Source organism: Saccopteryx bilineata, chromosome X (assembly GCF_036850765.1).
Source record: "Saccopteryx bilineata isolate mSacBil1 chromosome X, mSacBil1_pri_phased_curated, whole genome shotgun sequence".
In the NCBI taxonomy this organism is placed as follows: domain Eukaryota; kingdom Metazoa; phylum Chordata; class Mammalia; order Chiroptera; family Emballonuridae; genus Saccopteryx; species Saccopteryx bilineata.
Window position 1 is genome coordinate 24,299,399 of NC_089502.1, and position 17,909 is coordinate 24,317,307.

The window sequence follows — 17,909 nt, forward strand, 5'->3', positions numbered from 1 at the left end:
GATTCCTCCTAGAGCCCCAGGAGTGGGCGCCCGTGTTACCGGACAGAGGGGCAGAGTCAGAGGCATTTGTGTGGGCCGAAACCAAAATCTCGGAGTCGCCCCTGCACCCCAAAAAGCAGCACACAGGGAGGGAGCGGGAGCGAAATTCCCTATGCTCAAACTTTTCCATGCGGGCAAGGTGCCTCACTCGGAATGAGAGGCGGCCGGCCTGATATCCTGGTCGGCGAGCATGGATAGTAGGCAAGAGATTCCTCCTAGAGCCCCGGGAGTGGGTGCCCGTGTTCCCGGACAGAGGAGCAGCGTCAGAAGCCTTTCTGTGGGTTGAAACTGGAGTCTTGAGGCCGCCCCTGTGCCCTAAAAAGCAGCGTGTGGTGGGTGAGTGGGAGCAAAATTCCCTACACTCGAACTTTTCCTTGCAGGTGGGGCACCTCACCAGGAATGAGGGGTGGCTGGCCAGATATCCTGGTCGGCGAGCACAGATAGTGGGCGAGAGATTCCCCTGAACACCCCAGGAGTGGGCGCCCGTGTTCCCGGACAAAGGGGCAGAGTCAGAGGGCTTTGTGTGGGCCGAAGCCCTGCCTGATTATGCTAGCGGCTCTGACTGATTGAGCCTTACCCAGAGCCCTGTGCTGAGTGGGAATAGAGTGGGGATTTGCCAGCTCTTTGAGCCTCTTATTCTCGAGGCACAGGCAGCAGCAACCCCATAGTTGGATCATCAGGCTACTAATTCAGGAAGGAAAAACTAGGAGAGAGGCTCCGGGAACACAGACTCTCTCATTGGCAGAGCCTGCAAATGCTAATGAGCCTCAACTGCCAACGAGACTGAAGCCCAATATATGACATCACCATAGAGACTTATCAACTGCAAACCTCTACCTAAGTGTGCCACAGGGGCAGAACTCTGGGTACAGAGTCACCGACCAGGAAGAGAGAGAGAAAAGAAAAAGCAAGAAGATGACCTCTCAAAATCAAGAATAATCCACAGACTTTATAACCTATCCCATTTTATTATACTTGTTTGTTTGTTTCTCTTATCTTCTTGTCTCGATTATTTTCCTCCTCTTCCAATTTAGTCATTTAATTCTCTGCCAGTCTTACTCTCTCCTCTCCATGAACTACACTACCCATAAGTGTTACAGCTCCCATTATCTTTTCTTTCTTCTTCCTTTCTCTCTATGAGAGTTGCACTCCAAAACCCTTAACTCTCTCTCTCTCTCCTTTTATTCTTCTTTCTTCTTTTTGTGTTTTCCTCTTTCTTTTTTTTCTCCCTCTATATTAGTTTCTTCTTTTCTCCTTTACTTTTCCTCTCATTCAATCCTCAATCACGAACAAATTATTTTATCTGGGACTCAAATTTTTCTTTGTGGTGCTTTGAGGGTTCTTTACTTGGCTTTCTTAACTCACTAGCAGTGCTCCCAACCCTGGCTCCCAATTTTATCTAGTTCTTGTTCCACTAAATACAATAGTAATTTTTTAATTTTTTCCCCTTTTTCATGTTTCCCTCTTATTCCTCTCATCATATCTCTTACTCAACCATCACCTAAAACCAAATCATTTTATTCTTGACCCAAATTTTTTCCTTTTTTGCATTTTGTGGGTCCATACCTCCTTTTTTGCCCCTTTATCACTTCTCCCCAACTCAGGCCCTCCATTATAGGTAGTTTTTCTGTTTAGCACAATATAATTCACAATTTTTACAAGATTTTCTCAAGAAGGAGGGGAGAAGAGAGGAGAGGGAAAAAGGGGGGGGGATAATAATTTTTTAAATTCTTTTTATTTTTTATTTTTTTAACTTTTTATTCTTTATTAATTCTCATTAACACTATCAACAAAACCACCCTCAGATGCCATTAGGGAAAAGGAAATCGCATATTATGGATACAAAAGACAGAGAGGGCCTGAACTGTGGTGGCGCCGTGGATAAAGTGTCAACCTGGAACATTGAGGTTGCCGTTTTGAAACCCTGGGCTTGCCTGGTCAAGGCACATATGGGAGTTGATGCTCCTGTTCCTCCCCCTTTCTCTCTCTCTTTCTCTACCCTCTTTAAATTTAATAAATAAAATCATTTAAAAAAAGAGAGTTAGCACAGATAGATGAGGAAAAATCTATGGAGAAAAAATTTAATATATTGGAAACCTTGGAGCTAAATGACAGAGAATTTAAAATAGAAATCCTAAAAATACTCAGAGATATATAAGAAAACACAGAAAGGCAATTTAGGGAGCTCAGAAAACAACTCAATGAACACAAAGAATATATTACCAAGGAAATTGAAACTATAAAAACAAATAAAACAGAGATGAAAAACTCAATTCATGAGCTGAAAAACGAGGTAACAAGCTTAGCTAACAGAACAGGACAGATAGAAGGTAGGATTAGTGAAAAAGAAGACAAACAACTTTTTTATTTTTATTTTTTTACAGAGAGTGAGTCAGAGAGAGGGATAGACAGGGACAGACAGACAGGAACAGAGAGAGATTAGAAGCATCAATTATTAGTTTTTCATTGCACGTTGTGACACCTTAGTTGTTCATTGATTGCTTTCTCATATGTGCATTGACCGTGGGCCTTCAGAAGATCGAGTAACCCCTTGCTGGAGCCAGCAACTGTGGGTCTCAGCTGGTGAGCTTTTACTCAAACCAGATGAGACCGTGCATGAGCTGGCGACCTTGGGGTCTCAACCTGGGTCCTCTGCATCCCAGTCTGACGCTCTATCCACTGTGCCACCGCATGGTCAGGTGAAGACAAGCAACTTGAGGCACAACAGAGAGAAAATGAAAGAGACTAAAAAATTAAAAAAATGAGAAAGTTCTACAAGAATTGTCTGACTCCATCAAAAAGAATAACATAAGAATAATAGGTATATCAGAGGGAGAAGAGAGAGAAAATGGAATGTGGAATATATTTAAACAAATAATAGATGAGAACTTCCCAAGCCTGTGGAAAGAACTAAAGCCTCAAATTCAAGAAGCAAACAGAACTCCAAGTTTTCTTTTTTCTTTTTTTTTTTTGAATTTTTCTGAAGCTGTAAATGGGGAGAGACAGTCAGACAGACTCCTGCATGTGCCCGACTGGGATCCACCCAGCACGCTCACCAGGGTCAATGCTCTGCCCACCAGGGGGTAATGCTCTGCCCCTCTGGGGCGTCGCTCTGCTGCGACCAGAGCCACTCTAGTGCCTGGGGCAGAGGCCAAGGAGCCATCCCCAGCACCTGGGCCATCTTTGCTCCAATGGAGCCTTGGCTGTGGGAGGGGAAGAGAGAGACAGAGAGGAAGGAGGGGGGGTGGAGAAGCAAATGGGCGCTTCTCCTATGTGCACTGGCCGGGAATCAAACCCGGGTCCCCTGCACGCCAGGCCAATGCTCTACCGCTGAGCCAACTGGCCAGGGCCAACTCCGAGTTTTCTTAACTCCAAAAAACCTACTCCAAGGCACATCATAATGAAATTAGCACAAACCAACGACAAAGAAAGTATTCTCAAGGCAGCCAGGGAAAAGAAGAATACAACATATAATAAAGGAAGGCCCATTAGATTATCATCAGATTTCTCAACAGAAACTCTACAAGCTAGAAGAGAGTGGAACCCAATATTTAAAGTCCTGAAAGAGAAGAACTTTCAGCCACGAATACTATACCCATCAAACTATATATATGAAGGAGAAATAAAAACATTTACAGATACAGAAAAGATGAGGGAATTTATCATCAGAAAACCCCCACTCCAGGGAATACTAAAGGGGGTTTTCCAAACAGATAAAAAGAACAAAATAAAACAAAACCACAAGTAAAAATTCCACCAAGAATACAATAAAACCAAATTTAAACTGTGATAACAAAAAAAAAGGGGGAGATGACGGAGATTAACAGTAGCAAAGGACGATGGAGTGCAAAAGTACTCACAAGATAGTGCACTACAATGAACAGGGTAGGAACCCTTTTCATTACTTAATGGTAACCAACATTGAAAAAAACCACCAAAGAAGCACATGATTTAAAAAAGATGGCAACAGAGGAAAGATGTATGGAATACAACCAAACAAAAACAAAAGATAGAAAAACGAAAGAGAAGAATCAAACAAGACACAAAACTAACAGAAAGCAATGTATAAAATGGCAATAGGGAACTCACAAGTGTCAATAATTTCACTAAATGTAAATGGATTAAACTCACCAATAAAAAGGTACAGAGTAGCAGAAAGAATTAAAAAAGAAAATCCAACTGTATGCTGCCTACAAAAAACTCATCTAAGCAACAAGGATAAAAACAAATTCAAAGTGAAAGGCTGGAAAACAATATTCCAAGCAAATAACATCCAAAGAAAAGCAGGTGTAGCAATACTCATATCTGATAATGCTGACTACAAGACAGAAAAAGTACTCAGAGACAAAAATGGTCATTCCATAATGATTAAGGGGAAGCTGAATCAAGAAGACATAACAATTCTTAATATATATGCACCAAACAAGGAGCACCAAAATATATAAGACAGCTACTTATTGACCTTAAAACAAAAACTGACAAAAGTGAGGAAATTAAACAACATACTTTTAAAAAATGAATGGGTCAAAGAAGAAATAAGCACAGAGAGCAAAAGATATATACAGACAAATGAAAATGACAATACAACATATCAGAATCTATGGGATGCAGCAAAAGTAGTGGTAAGAGGGAAGTTCATATCACTTCAGGCATATATGAAGAAACAAGAGAGAGCTCAAGTGAACCACTTAACTTCAGACCTTAAGGAACTGGAAAAAGAAGAACAAAGACAACCCAAAACCAGCCGAAGACAGGAGATAATAAAAATCAGAGCAGAAATAAATTAAATAGAGAAAAGAAAAACTATAGAAAAAATTAATAGAACAAGGAGCTGGTTCTTTGAAAAGATCAACAAAATTGACAAACCCTTGGAAAGACTTACCAAGGAAAAAAGAGAAAGAACTCATATAAACAAAATCCAAAATGAAAGAGGACAAATCACCACGGACATCATAGATATACAAAGAATTATTGTAGAGTACTATAAAAAACTTTATGCCACTAAATTCAACAATCTAGAACAGGGGTCTCAAACTCGTGGCCCGCGGGCCGCATGCGGCCCGCCCACCAATTTTGTGCGGCCCGCAGACTAATCAAACTTCATGGATTAGTCTGCGGGCCAGTTTGCGGGCCGCACAAAATTGGTGGGCGGGCCACATGAGGCCTGTGGGCTCGAGTTTGAGACCCCTGATCTAGAAGAAATGGATAAATTCCTAGAACAATACAACCTTCCTAGACTGAGTCAAGAAGAAACAGAAAGCCTAAACAGACCAATTAGTAGGGAAGAAATAGAAAAAACTATTAGAAACCTCCCCAAAAATAAAAGTCCAGGCCCAGACGGTTATACTAGTGAATTCTATCAAACATTCAAAGAAGACTTGGTTCCTATTCTACTCAAAGTCTTCCAAAAAATCGAAGAAGAAGCAATACTTCCAAACACACTTTATGAGGCCAACATAACCCTCATACCGAAACCAGGCAAGGATGGCACAAAAAAAGAAAACTACAGACCAATATCCCTAATGAATACAGATGCTAAAATAGTAAACAAAATACTAGCAAATCAAATAAAACAACATATTAAAAAATTAATACATCATGATCAAGTGGAATTCATCCCAGAATCTCAAGGATGGTTCAACATACATAAAACGGTTAATGTAATACACCATATCAACAAAACAAAGAACAAAAACCACATGATCTAATAGATGCAGAAAAGGCATTCTATAAAATACAACACAATTTTATGTTTAAGACTCTCAATAAAATGGGTATAAAAGGAAAATATCTCAACATGATAAAGGCCATATATGATAAACCATCAGCTATCATCATATTAAATGGCACAAAACTGAAGGGTTTCCCCCTTAAATCAGGAACAAGACAGGGTTGTCTACTCTCTCCACTCTTATTTAATGTGGTACTAGAGCTTCTAGCCAGAGCAATCAGACAAGACAAAGAAATAAAAGGCATCCATATCTTAAAAGAAGAAGTAAAGGTATCACTTTTTGCAGATGATAGGATCCTATACATCGAAAACCCCAAAGAATCCACAAAAAGACTACTAAAAACAATAAGCCAATACAGTAAGATCACAGGATACAAAATTAACATACAAAAGTCCATATGCTTTCTATATGCCAACAATGAACCATTTGAGAACAAACTCAAAAAAATAATCCCCTTCACAATTGGAACCAAAAAAATAAAATGCTTAGGAATAAACATAACAAAGAATGTAAAGGACTTATATAATGAAAACTATAAACCATTGTTAAGAGAAATCGAAAAAGATATAATGAGATGGAAGAATATTCCTTGTTCTTGGTTAGGAAGAATAAATATAATCAAGATGGCTATATTACCCAAAGCAATATACAAATTTAATGCAATTCCCATCAAAATTCCAATGACATTTTTTAAAGAAATAGAGCAAAAAAGCATCAGATTTATATGGAACTATAAAAAACCCTGAATAGCCAAAGCAATCCTAAAGAAAAAGAATGAAGCTGGGGGCATTACAATACCTGACTTCAAACTATATTATAGGGCCACGACAATCAAAACAGCATGGTATTGGCAGAAAAATAGACACTCAGACCAATGGAACAGAATACAAATTCCAGAAATAAAACCACATATATATAGTCAAATAATTTTTGATAAAGGGGCCAAGAACATACAATGGAAAAAAGAAAGCCTCTTTAATAAATGGTGCTGGGAAAACTGGAAAGCCACATGCAAAAGAAAGAAACTGGACTACAGTCTCTCCCCCTGTACAAAAATTAACTCAAAATGGATCAAAGATCTAAACATAAGACCTGAAACAATAAAGTACATAGAAGAAGACATAGGTACTAAACTCATGGACCTGGGTTTTAAAGAGCATTTTATGAATTTGACTCCAATGGCAAGAGAAGTGAAGTAAAAAATTAATGAATGGGACTACATCAGACTAAGAAGATTTTGCTCAGCAAGAGAAACTGATAATAAAATAAACAGAAATCCAACTAAATGGGAAATGATATTTTCAAACAACAGCTCAGATAAGGGCCTAATATCCAAAATATACAAAGAACTCATAAAACTCAACAACAAACAAACTAACAATCCAATAAAAAAAAATGGGAAGAGGACATGAATAGACACTTCTCCCAGGAGGAAGTACAAATGGCCAACAGAGATATGAAAAGATGCTCATCTTCTTTAGTTATTAGAGAAATGCAAATCAAAACTGCAATGAGATACCACCTCACACCTGTTAGATTAGCTATTATTAACAAGACAGGTAATAGCAAATGTTGGAGAGGCTGTGGAGAAAAAGGAACCCTCATACACTGTTCGTGGGAATGTAAAGTAGTACAACCATTATGGAAGAAAGTATGGTGGTTCCTCAAAAAACTGAAAATAGAACTACCTTATGACCCAGCAATCCCTCTACTGGGTATATACCCCAAAAACTCAGAAACATTGATACGTAAAGACACATGCAACCCCATGTTCATTGCAGCATTGTTCAAAGTGGCCAGGACATGGAAACAACCAAAAAGCCCGTCAATAGATGACTGGATAAAGAAGATGTGGCACATATACACTATGGAATACTCCTCAGCCATAAGAAATGATGACATCGGATCATTTACAGCAAAATGGTGGGATCTTGATAACATTATACGAAGTGAAATAAGTAAATCAGAAAAAAACAGGAACTGCATTATTCCATACGTAGGTGGGACATAAAAGTGAAACTAAGAGACATTGATAAGAGTGTGGTGGTTTCGGAGGGAGGGGGGAAAGGGAGAGGGAAAGGGGGAGGAGCACAAAGAACACTAGATAAAAGATGACTGAGGACAATGTGACTTTGGGTGATGGGTATGCAACATAATTGAAAGACAAGATAACCTGGACTTGTTGATCTTTGAATATATGTATCTTGATTTATTGATGTTGCCCCATTAAAAAAATAAAATTATATATATAAAAAAGAAACCCTGGGCTTGCCTGGTCAAGGCACATATGGGAGTTGTGCTCCTCCCTCCTTTTCTCTCTCTCTCTCTCTCTCCTCTTTCTCTGTCTCCTCTCTAAAAATTAATAAATTTTAAAAATACTTAAAAACATTTATTGATATACAATGTTTATAGATATACAAAATGCCCTCCAATAATATTAGTCTAATATATAATCCTACCACAGTGTTTAAAAAAATGTTTATTTCTCCACAGCCTTGCCAACCCTGTAAATTGTCAATGTTCTAAATCTTTGCCAATCTGATAGGTCAGATGAAATATTTGGATTTGCATTTTTTTGATTATTACTGAGGCTGAGTAGCTTTTATATTGAATACATTTATTAACCATTTGTACATTCTCATATCTTTTGCCCATATTTCTAGTGTATTGTTGCTCTTATTGATTTGAAAGAATTCTCTTTTGAATTAAGTGAATAAAATCTTATCTGCCATATGTGTTGCAAATATTTCTTCCCACTTTATTTTTGATCTTTTTTCGTTCTATGCTTTGCAGGCTTTATTTTTTTATGTAGTTGAATTTATGTATTTTCTTTTTAAAAAAGATTTTATTTATTTATTTTAGAGAGGAGAGAGAGAGAGAGAGAGAGAGAGAGAGAGAGAGAGAGAGAGAGAGAAAGGTGGGAAGGAGCAGGAAGCATGTGCCTTGACCAGACAAGCTCAGGGTTTCAAACCGGTGACCTCAGTGTTCCAGGTCGACACTTTATCCTGTGCCACCACAAGTCAGGCCATGCATTTTTCCTTTAAAGCTTCTCGGTTTTGTTTCATGCTTACAAAATCTCACCCATTTTTTTAAATACTACTCTTATGGTTCTATTATATCTTTGACACATTTGAATGTATTTGTTTAAATTTATTCACTTTAGAGAAGAGGGGGGAGCAGGAAGCATCAACTCCCATGTGTGCCTTGAGCAGGCAATCCCAGAGTTTCAAACTGGTGACCTCATCATTCAAGGTCGATGCTTTATTCACTGCGCCACCACAAGTCAGGCCATTGAATGTATTTTGGAATAAAGAATGAGGTCGGCCTGACCAGGTGGTGGCGCAATGGATATAGTGTTAGCCTGGGAGGCTGAGGACCCAGGTTCAAAACCCTGAGGTTGCTGGCTTGAGTGTGGGCTCACCTAGGTTGACTGCGGTGTTGCTGGCTTTAGCATGGGATCATAGACATGGCCCCATGGTCACTAGCTTGAGTCCAAAGGTAGCTGGTTTGAAGCCTAAGTTCTCTAGCTTGAGCCCAAAGTCGATGGCTTGACCAAGGGGTTTCTGGCTCAGCTGGAGGCCCCTCCTCAAGGCACATATGAGGAAGCAATCAATGAACAACTAAGGTGCTGCAACTATGAGTTGATGCTTCTCATCTCTCCTCTTTTCTGTCTGTCTGTCTGTGTGTCTGTCTTGCAAAAAAAAAGAGGTCATGCATCATCTTTATTTTTTCAACTGGCTAGTTAGTTTTTGAGACACCTTTATTGGACTATGTTTTCTTTACCAAAATCTAAGTCATCATATATGCACTTAATTTATTTCCAAACCTTTTTATTGTAGAAGAGAGAGTGAACACAAATCCCCACTACCACAAATTATACAGTTGAGTTTCCCACATTTAGGAAAATAGCAAGGCTCACCACATCTGGAGTGCAATGGTTTAGCCTCGATCTGGGAAAAATCACCTTCAGGATCATGGTATCTTCCCTGCCAAATAAGTTTTTCAAAACATCTATTCTGTTTCATACTACTTTAATTACCATATCACACTACTTTAAGTACCATATTATACCTTAACACTTTCCTCAGTTGGCCCCTGCCACAAGGCCCTCTTCTTTGGTCCCAGCATCCTTAGCAGGCATCAGGAAAATGGCCACAACTTCTTAGTGCATGAGAAGATCTGGTTCGACAAGTTAAAATATAACAATGCAGAAAGGAAATTCCATAAGCAGATAAACGGGCCTGCAGCTGGCTTCTCACACCTGAGACGAGTGTGATCCATCAGGACACTGCAGAGTCAGAGAGAACATGCAGAAATCTGTGGCTGGAAGCTTAGGCCATGGGGCCTCCAACAGGCCTGGTGGAGACCACAGTGAGCTTGTCATTCAGATTGGCAGCCTGGAAGTGGAGAATCAGAGCATGCAGGCATGATGCAGGATCTGCAACAGACCATCTCCAAGCTGGATGCCCAACTCATTGTGCTGGAGAACAGCTTCCTGACCCAGGGACACGGTCCTGCTGACCCAACAAGTGTCTCCTATGCACCAAGTGGAGTGCCCTAAGAGGAAGGAAGCCACTGCCATGGAGGATGACGAGGATGAAAAGATCAACCTGTTTGCCAGTGTCAAGGAGGATGACAAGGAGGCTGCCTAGCTGCAGGAGGAGAGGCTACGGCAGTAAGCAAAGAAGACCAAGAAGCCTGTACTGGCGGCCAAGTCCTCCATCCTCCTGGGCTGATGAGATGGCATAGCTCAGCTGGAGGTGTGCCTGTACTTGGTTCAGATAGACCAGTTGACCTTGGGGGAGGGATGCAATAAGCTGGTGCCTGTGGGCTATGGCATCCAGTGTATGGCACAGGATGACAAGGTAGGGGTCAACCTGCTGGTAGAGGAGATCATCAAGTTGGAGGAGCACGTGGAGAATGTAAACATGGCTACTGGGCCAGGCATGAGGCCCTACAGCCATTAAAACCTTACAGTTGTTTTAATATCTACTGGAGCTAGACTTCCCTCTGTTACTTTTAATATATTTTCTAGATATTCTTGCACATTTTTACTTAGATGAAACTTTTTTTTAAATTATTTTTATTTATTCATTTTAGAGAAGAGAGACACAGAGAAAGAGAAGGGAGGGAGGAACAGGAAACATCAACTCCCATATGTGCCTTGACCAGGCAAGCCCAGGGTTTTGAACCGGCGACCTCAGCATTTCCAGGTCAACGCTTTATCCACTGCGCCACCACAGGTCAGGCTAGATGAAACTTTAAAATATATTTTTTTCAATTATCCAAATAGTACTGTAAGATTTTCAAATCAGAATTGTTATAAATTTTTTTTAAAGATTTTTAAAATGTATTCATTTTAGAGAGGGGAGAGAGAAAGTGAGAGAGAGAAGAGGGGGGAGGAAGGAAGCATCAACTCCCATATGTGCCTTGACTGGGCAAGCCCAGGGTTTTGAACCAGTGACTTCAGCATTCTAGGTCAACACTTTATCCACTATATGCCACCACAGGTCAGGCTGTTATAAATTTATAAATCAAATTTTGAGTAATTAATATCTTTGCAGAATTCAATCATTCGATGTCTCTCTGGAAAAGATTTAGTTTTCTTTATGTAAGTTTTACAAAATTTCTTAATATAGTATTTATTGGGCACTTGTACTGTGCAAGGCACTGTTTAATCCTTTGAGTAGTACGGACATTCATGTATGTCCTCATGCCTCCTGACCATCCAAAGTATGACCATACAAAAATTTTTATTTTAGCCTGACCAGGCGGTGGCGCAGTGGATAGAGTGTCGGACCGGGATGCAGAGGACCCGGGTTTGAGACCCCGAGGTCGCCAGCTTGAGCGCGGGCTCATCTGGTTGGAGCAAAAGCCCACCAGCTTGAACCCAAGGTCGCTGGCTCCAGCAAGGGGATGCTCGCTTTGCTGAAGGCCCGTGGTCAAGGCACATATGAGAAAGCAATCAATGAACAACTAAGGTGTCGCAATGTGCAACAAAAAACTAATGATGGATGCTTCTCATCTCTCCATTCCTGTCTGTCTGTCCCTGTCTAGCCCTCTCTCTGACTCACTCTCTGTCTCTGTAAAAAAATAAACAAATAAATAAAATTTAAGAAAAAAATTTTATTTTAAATATGTGTAAGGCAACATTAAAAAAAGGTAAATGTATGTTCTTCTTTCCATAGATTGGTCATCAAACAAACACAATTTTCAGTTAGTAAAACTGTAACTGGAACTAACTTCATTTTTTGAAAACAAAAACAAAAACAAAAACTCATTCTCGGGGGTAAGTGAGTGTTGGGCAGATAAAATGTATTATGCTCACTTTGTTAAAGATGGTGCTGCCCAGGTGATATTAATGTGTGTTGGGGATCGTTGTAGCCTGGGGCTTGATTTTGGGATTAAGCCTTTCCCACCTATCTTGATGTGGGGTGGTACAATCCAATCATGCCTCAGAGAAGTGACTTTGTATTAGAGACTTCCCTATTTTGTATATTGGATTAAGGGTTTGGATTTCTACACTATAAAATGAGGACGGAGCGGGAGCTTGCCCTCTTGGTTCCTGGGATGATTAGCAGAGGAGAGCAGAGAAAGGCCACGTGGAGGAGGCCAGGAGAAGCAGCCAAGATGGCGGAGTGCTGAGTGAGATGCCAGTTTGTGTAGAGTTTGTATCTGGGATAAGGAAGGAGATGGGGAACAGAGGTGAATAAGTCTTGTGAGCTAGAAACCTTTGATTCTAGGAAACTCGGATAAGTCAGTGGCTTTGTGAGCACTGAATGTGACTGGGTTTTGGAGCCCAGTGTGTATTACTTGCCCGCCGGGTGCAAGCTAGAATTAAAGACTATGGCCCATCAGTTCTTGGCTCCATTGTTTCTTTACCGACTGTCCGAATCCAATGCGAACCTGCATGGGCCAGGCGGCTGCCGTGATGGTGGCCCTGCCCGTGGCTGCTGGCTTTACAGTGAGCATGAAAAATAACTCACTACTCAAAGGGTTAAGATGCTGGAAATAAAAAAATAATAAATCAAGTCCCTGTTTTCATGGAGCTTACAATCTAATAGAAGAGGAAAATAATATTTTAAAAGACAAATATAAAATGACAATTGGTAACAAGTGCTATAAAGAAAATAAAACTGGAGAAAGAACATAGAATAAAGGAAGAATTACTATTTTATATTGAGTGATTAGGGAATGTGACAGGTGAAATTTGAGCAGAAACTTGAAGGAAGTGAATGAACCAGCCACGTAAACAACAGGTAACAACTGTGGACATTAAGTACAAATCCCAAGCATGATTGTCTTGTTTGAGAAACAGCAAAGAAACTAGTGTGACTGAAGTATAGAATATAAGATCTGAGTGATAACCAGGGGCCAGGTTATGTTAGTCATTCTGGCTATGAGGAGTTTGAATTTTATTCTGAGTGGGTTTAAAAGCCACTGAGAGGTATAAACAAAAAAGTCTTTTAAGGGCTCATATAATTTCTATCAATAGAATAAAAGGACAATGGTGTAAGCAGAGAAACCAGTTGAGTCCATGAGATAGATGATGGTAGATTAGGCCAAGGTAGTAGTGATGAAGGTATTGTGTAATCAGAACACCAAGAAATGAGCTAAGGTTATAAGAATCCTGCCTGCATACTATAAGTGAGCAAACATATATATCATATTTACAAACTTATTTGACCAACATTAAGGTGACCAATCGTCCTCCTCTGGGGAGGACAGTCCTTCTTTTATAAGTTCCATCCTCCCTTGAAAAATGTTCTCCTACATATCCTCCCTTTTGATATTGGAAGACTAATCTGTAAATGTCTGTAGTCTGTGAATGCAGAGTCAATCCATTGCATGTGATGTGACGTATTTGTATTTGACGTGACGATTTGTCAAGAATCAGCACAGTGTGGTGAGATAAGATTATGAGATGCATGCTTTTTGCATGGAAGACCTTGAGAGAGCACGGAATATACTGTGGTAAGGTGCCAAAGAACTGTAAAACTTAGTATTGGCAATGTCATTTTAAAGAGGAAAAGTCAGGTTTTCTGTCCTGTATTTTTTTTTTTTGGAAAATGGAGATTAAAGAATATGAAAGTCTCCTTACTTACAAGGACAACTGGGTCATTTGGTTTTAGTTCTCTGAAAAGATTAAGGTTATCTGAAGAGCCTCCTTTCCCTTCCAATAAGAGATAGAATTTACATACCACCCTACATTGATTTTGGCTCTCCCACCCTTCCTGGAATCCTGAGATTAACGTGTACCTGTAGGCAAAGGAGGAGAGATAGACACTAAAAGGTTTATGAATGTATTTTGATATGTAAAATGAAATCATCATTGTGTTACCTTGAAAGTTTTAACGTTTTCTTAAACCCCCTAGCCAAACATTATAAGCTTGTTAATGATTGTGTCATGCTGTCATGCCCCCCTGTAAAGCCAGTGGCCAGGGCCACCATTACAGCAGCCTGGCCCATGCAGGTTCTCATTGGATTCAGACAGTCGGTAAAGAAACAACGGAGCCCAAAACTGGTGGGCCATTATCTTTAATCCTAGCTTGCACCCGGCGGGCAAGTAAAACACACACTGGGCTCCAAAATCCCCTCACATTCAGTGCTCACAAAGCTACTGACTTATCCGAGTTTCCTAGAATCAAAGATTTCTAGCTCACCAGACTTATTCTCCTCTGTTCCTCATCTCCTTCCTTCTCCCTGCACAAACTCTGCACAAACTGGCTTCTCACTCAGCACTCCACCATATTGGCTGCTTCTCCTGGCCTCCTCCACGTGGGCTCTCTCCCCTCTCCTCTAATATTAATCTCAGGAACCAAGAGAGTAAACCCCCATTCTGCCCCCATTTTATAGTGTAGAAATCAAAACCTTTAATCCAATATACAAAATAGGGAAGTCTCTAATACAAAGTCACTTCTCTGAGGCATCATTGGATTGCACCACCCCACATCAAAAAGGGTGGGAAAGGCTTAATCCCAAGACCAAGCCCCAGGCTACAACCATCCTGCCTGCCCACAGCCTGCCCCCAATACACATTAATATCACCTGGGTGACGGCCTCCACGTGGGCAGTGCCATCTTTAACAAAGTGAGAATAATATATTTTATCTGCCCAACACCCCCCAACCTGTGTGTGGTCAAAGAGTATATAACCAGCCTCTGAGATACATTTGGGGCTGCACAATTTGGGTCAGATATGTCCCATGTTAGCCATATGCGGCCAGCATATTAATAAATCTCCTTTTGCCTGACCTGTGGTGGCGCAGTGGATAAAGCATCGACCTGGAAATGCTGAGGTTGCCGGTTCGAAACCCTGGGCTTGCCTGGTCAAGGCACATATGGGAGTTGATGCTTCCAGCTCCTCCCCACCTTCTCTGTCTCTCTCTCTCTCCCTTTCTCTCTCCTCTCTAAAATGAAAAAAAAATCTCCTTTTAATAAGACCCTTCAAAATTCATCTGGACTTGGTGTCTCTATGAAAACCTGCAGAAGTGAGGTACGGTACTTTACAACAATATCAAGCACACAAATGGCTTTGTGTACTTCTTACTGAAACACAACATGACACATACGACATTGTAAACTCATGATTATTTCTTTCTCAGTGAACATTCAGTCATAGACAAGTAACATTCAGTCATAGACAAGTAACAAGCACAATTCATGTAAAATTCAATATGAAGGATATTTCTTGTTCAGGTATTTCCAATATATTGTTACAAGATGATACATTGACAAAAAATATTCATTCAATGGAAAACTTTTTTCTTACAATTATTATTCAAAATTAGTAGGCATGTAAGCATAATTACAATACAAAATATTACAAATGTTTTTATTATGCATTTATCATTGTTGGTCAAATAAGTTTGTAAATATGATATATATGTTTTGTTGGGCAGATAAAATGTATTATGCTCACTTTGTTAAAGAGGCCATTGCCCAGGTGATATTAATGTGTGTTGAGAATCCTTGAAGCCTGGGGCTTGGTTTTGGGATTAAGCCTTTCCCACCCTTTTTGATGTGGGGTGGTACAATCCAATCATGCCTCAGAGAAGTGACTTTGTATTAGAGACTTCCCTATTTCGTATATTGGATTAGAGGTTTGGATTTCTACACTATAAAATGGGGACAAAACGGGAGCTGGCTCTCTTGGTTCCTGAGATTTCATTAGAAGAGAGAGCAGAGGAGAGCAGAGAAAGGCCATGTGGAGGAGGCCAGGAGAAGCAGCCAAGATGGTGGAGTGCTGAGTGAGATGCCAGTTTGTGTAGAGTTTGTATCTGGGATAAGGAAGGAGATGGGGAACAGAGGTGAATAAGTCTGGTGAGCTAGAAACCTTTGATTCTAGGAAACTCGGATAAGTCAGTAGCTTTGTGAGCACTGAATGTGACTGGGTTTTGGAGCCCAGTGTGTATTTTTACTTGCCAGCCAGGTGCAAGCTAGAATTAAAGACTATGGCCCATCAGTTTTTGGCTCCGCTGTTTCTTTACCGACTGTCCGAATCCAATGCGAACCTGCATAGGCCAGGTGGCTGCTGTGATAGTGGCCCTGGCCATGTCTGCTGGCTTTACATTAGGCGTAGTCGGCAGGATTCGATACAGATCGGCAAGGAGCCTTTGAGTGGTGGAGTAGAGGACTGGCTGCTGTTATGGTTCCCCATGGCTGTCCTTTTGGGGGCCATAGGCTGGCTGACTTTTACAGCCATGCGTGAGGAAACCAAGAGCTCTGTGGAAGATGCTGCCTGGGACCTGCAAACCGAGCAGTGGAAGGAGATGGAGCAAACGCAGGAGAAACCGATGCTGACCCTGGAGCTGGAGGAAGCGCTGGAGGAGGAGGCTGACCAGGTTGGCGAGATTCGCCTGGAAATGGAGCAAACGCTGGAGGAGGATTCAGACGTTCATGAGTTGCAGATTGCCCTGGATGTTACGGAGAGCCAGCAGCAGCAGGAGGCCAGGGCTGAGGCTGAGGCTGAAGCTGAAGCTGAGGCCGGGTCCGGAGCTGCAAGTTCTGCGGAGCAGAAGGCTGCGGCAGCCCGGGGCTCGAGACCGGCAGTGGGAGCTGGTGTTTTCAGTTCCTCTTTGGAGGATGAGGAGAATTGGACTGGAGCTGTGATCCGCAGTCTCCAGAAGGTGAGAGCCCAGAAGCAAGGAGTTCTTACTATGCTCCTGGTGGGTCTGCGATTTTGGGGACATAGGATGAACATTATCATGCTCTCCAGAGCCAAGATGGAAATGCTGACTGCCATTGCCATGTGCCCCTCTTTGGGACAGTGTAAGACCTGTCAGGATGGCAGGAATGAGGGGGGTGGCTGATGCCCCATGTGCTTGGACTGATTTCCTGGACTACGACCGGAGTGGGCATTGGCTCCTTTGTTGGATGGACTTACGAATTTTGAATTTTGGACAATGTGAAATACCCTGATGGGGGTGGGGGGTGGCTTTGCTGGAAGCACTCCCCTGCCCCGGGAAGTTTTTCCCATGGCTAGAAAGAAGACCGAGGACATTTTGCGCTTTGGGCTAAGTGCTCAGAGACTGGTGAAATGTACCTTTGTAATTGTTGAAACCGTATGATTTTTGCTGTTGTAATCTGTATAATGCCTAATTTCCTTGCACGGGGATGCTGGTGATGTAAATTGGTGGGTAGTAAAGTGAGCATAGGGGTGGATTGTTGGGCAGATAAAATGTATTATGCTCACTTTGTTAAAGAGGCCGTTGCCCAGGTGATATTAATGTGTGTTGAGAATTGTTGTAGCCTGAGGCTTGGTTTTGGGATTAAGCCTGTCCCACCCTTTTGGTGTGAGGTGGTACAATCCTATCATGCCTCATAGAAGTGATTTTGTATTAGAGACTTCCCCATTATGTATATTGGATTAAGGGTTTGGATTTCTACACTATAAAATGGGAACGGAGCGGGAGTTTGCTCGCTTGGTTCCTGAGGTTAGCATGAGAGAGCAGAGAGAATAGAGCCAGCAGCGGGAGGAGGCCACGTGGAGAAGGCCAGCAAAAGCAGCCAAGATGGCAGAGTACTGAGTGAGATGCCAGTTTGTACAGAGTTTGTATCTGGGATAAGGAAGGAAATGGGGAACTGAGGAGAATAAGTCTGGTGAGCTAGAAACCTTTGATTCTAGGAAACTCGGATA

The 17,909-nt window shown here is 41.3% G+C and overlaps 1 non-coding gene and 1 pseudogene across 1 annotated transcript; one reads left to right on the forward strand and one right to left on the reverse strand.

Annotated features, from left to right (window-relative positions):
- Positions 1-229: 229 nt before the first annotated feature.
- On the forward strand, positions 230-10,738 carry LOC136317602 (elongation factor 1-delta-like; annotated as a pseudogene).
- Positions 9,609-9,772, reverse strand: LOC136317894 (U1 spliceosomal RNA). Its single transcript, XR_010727910.1, has one exon. It is a non-coding gene; the product is annotated as a U1 spliceosomal RNA (small nuclear RNA).
- Positions 10,739-17,909: the final 7,171 nt, after the last annotated feature.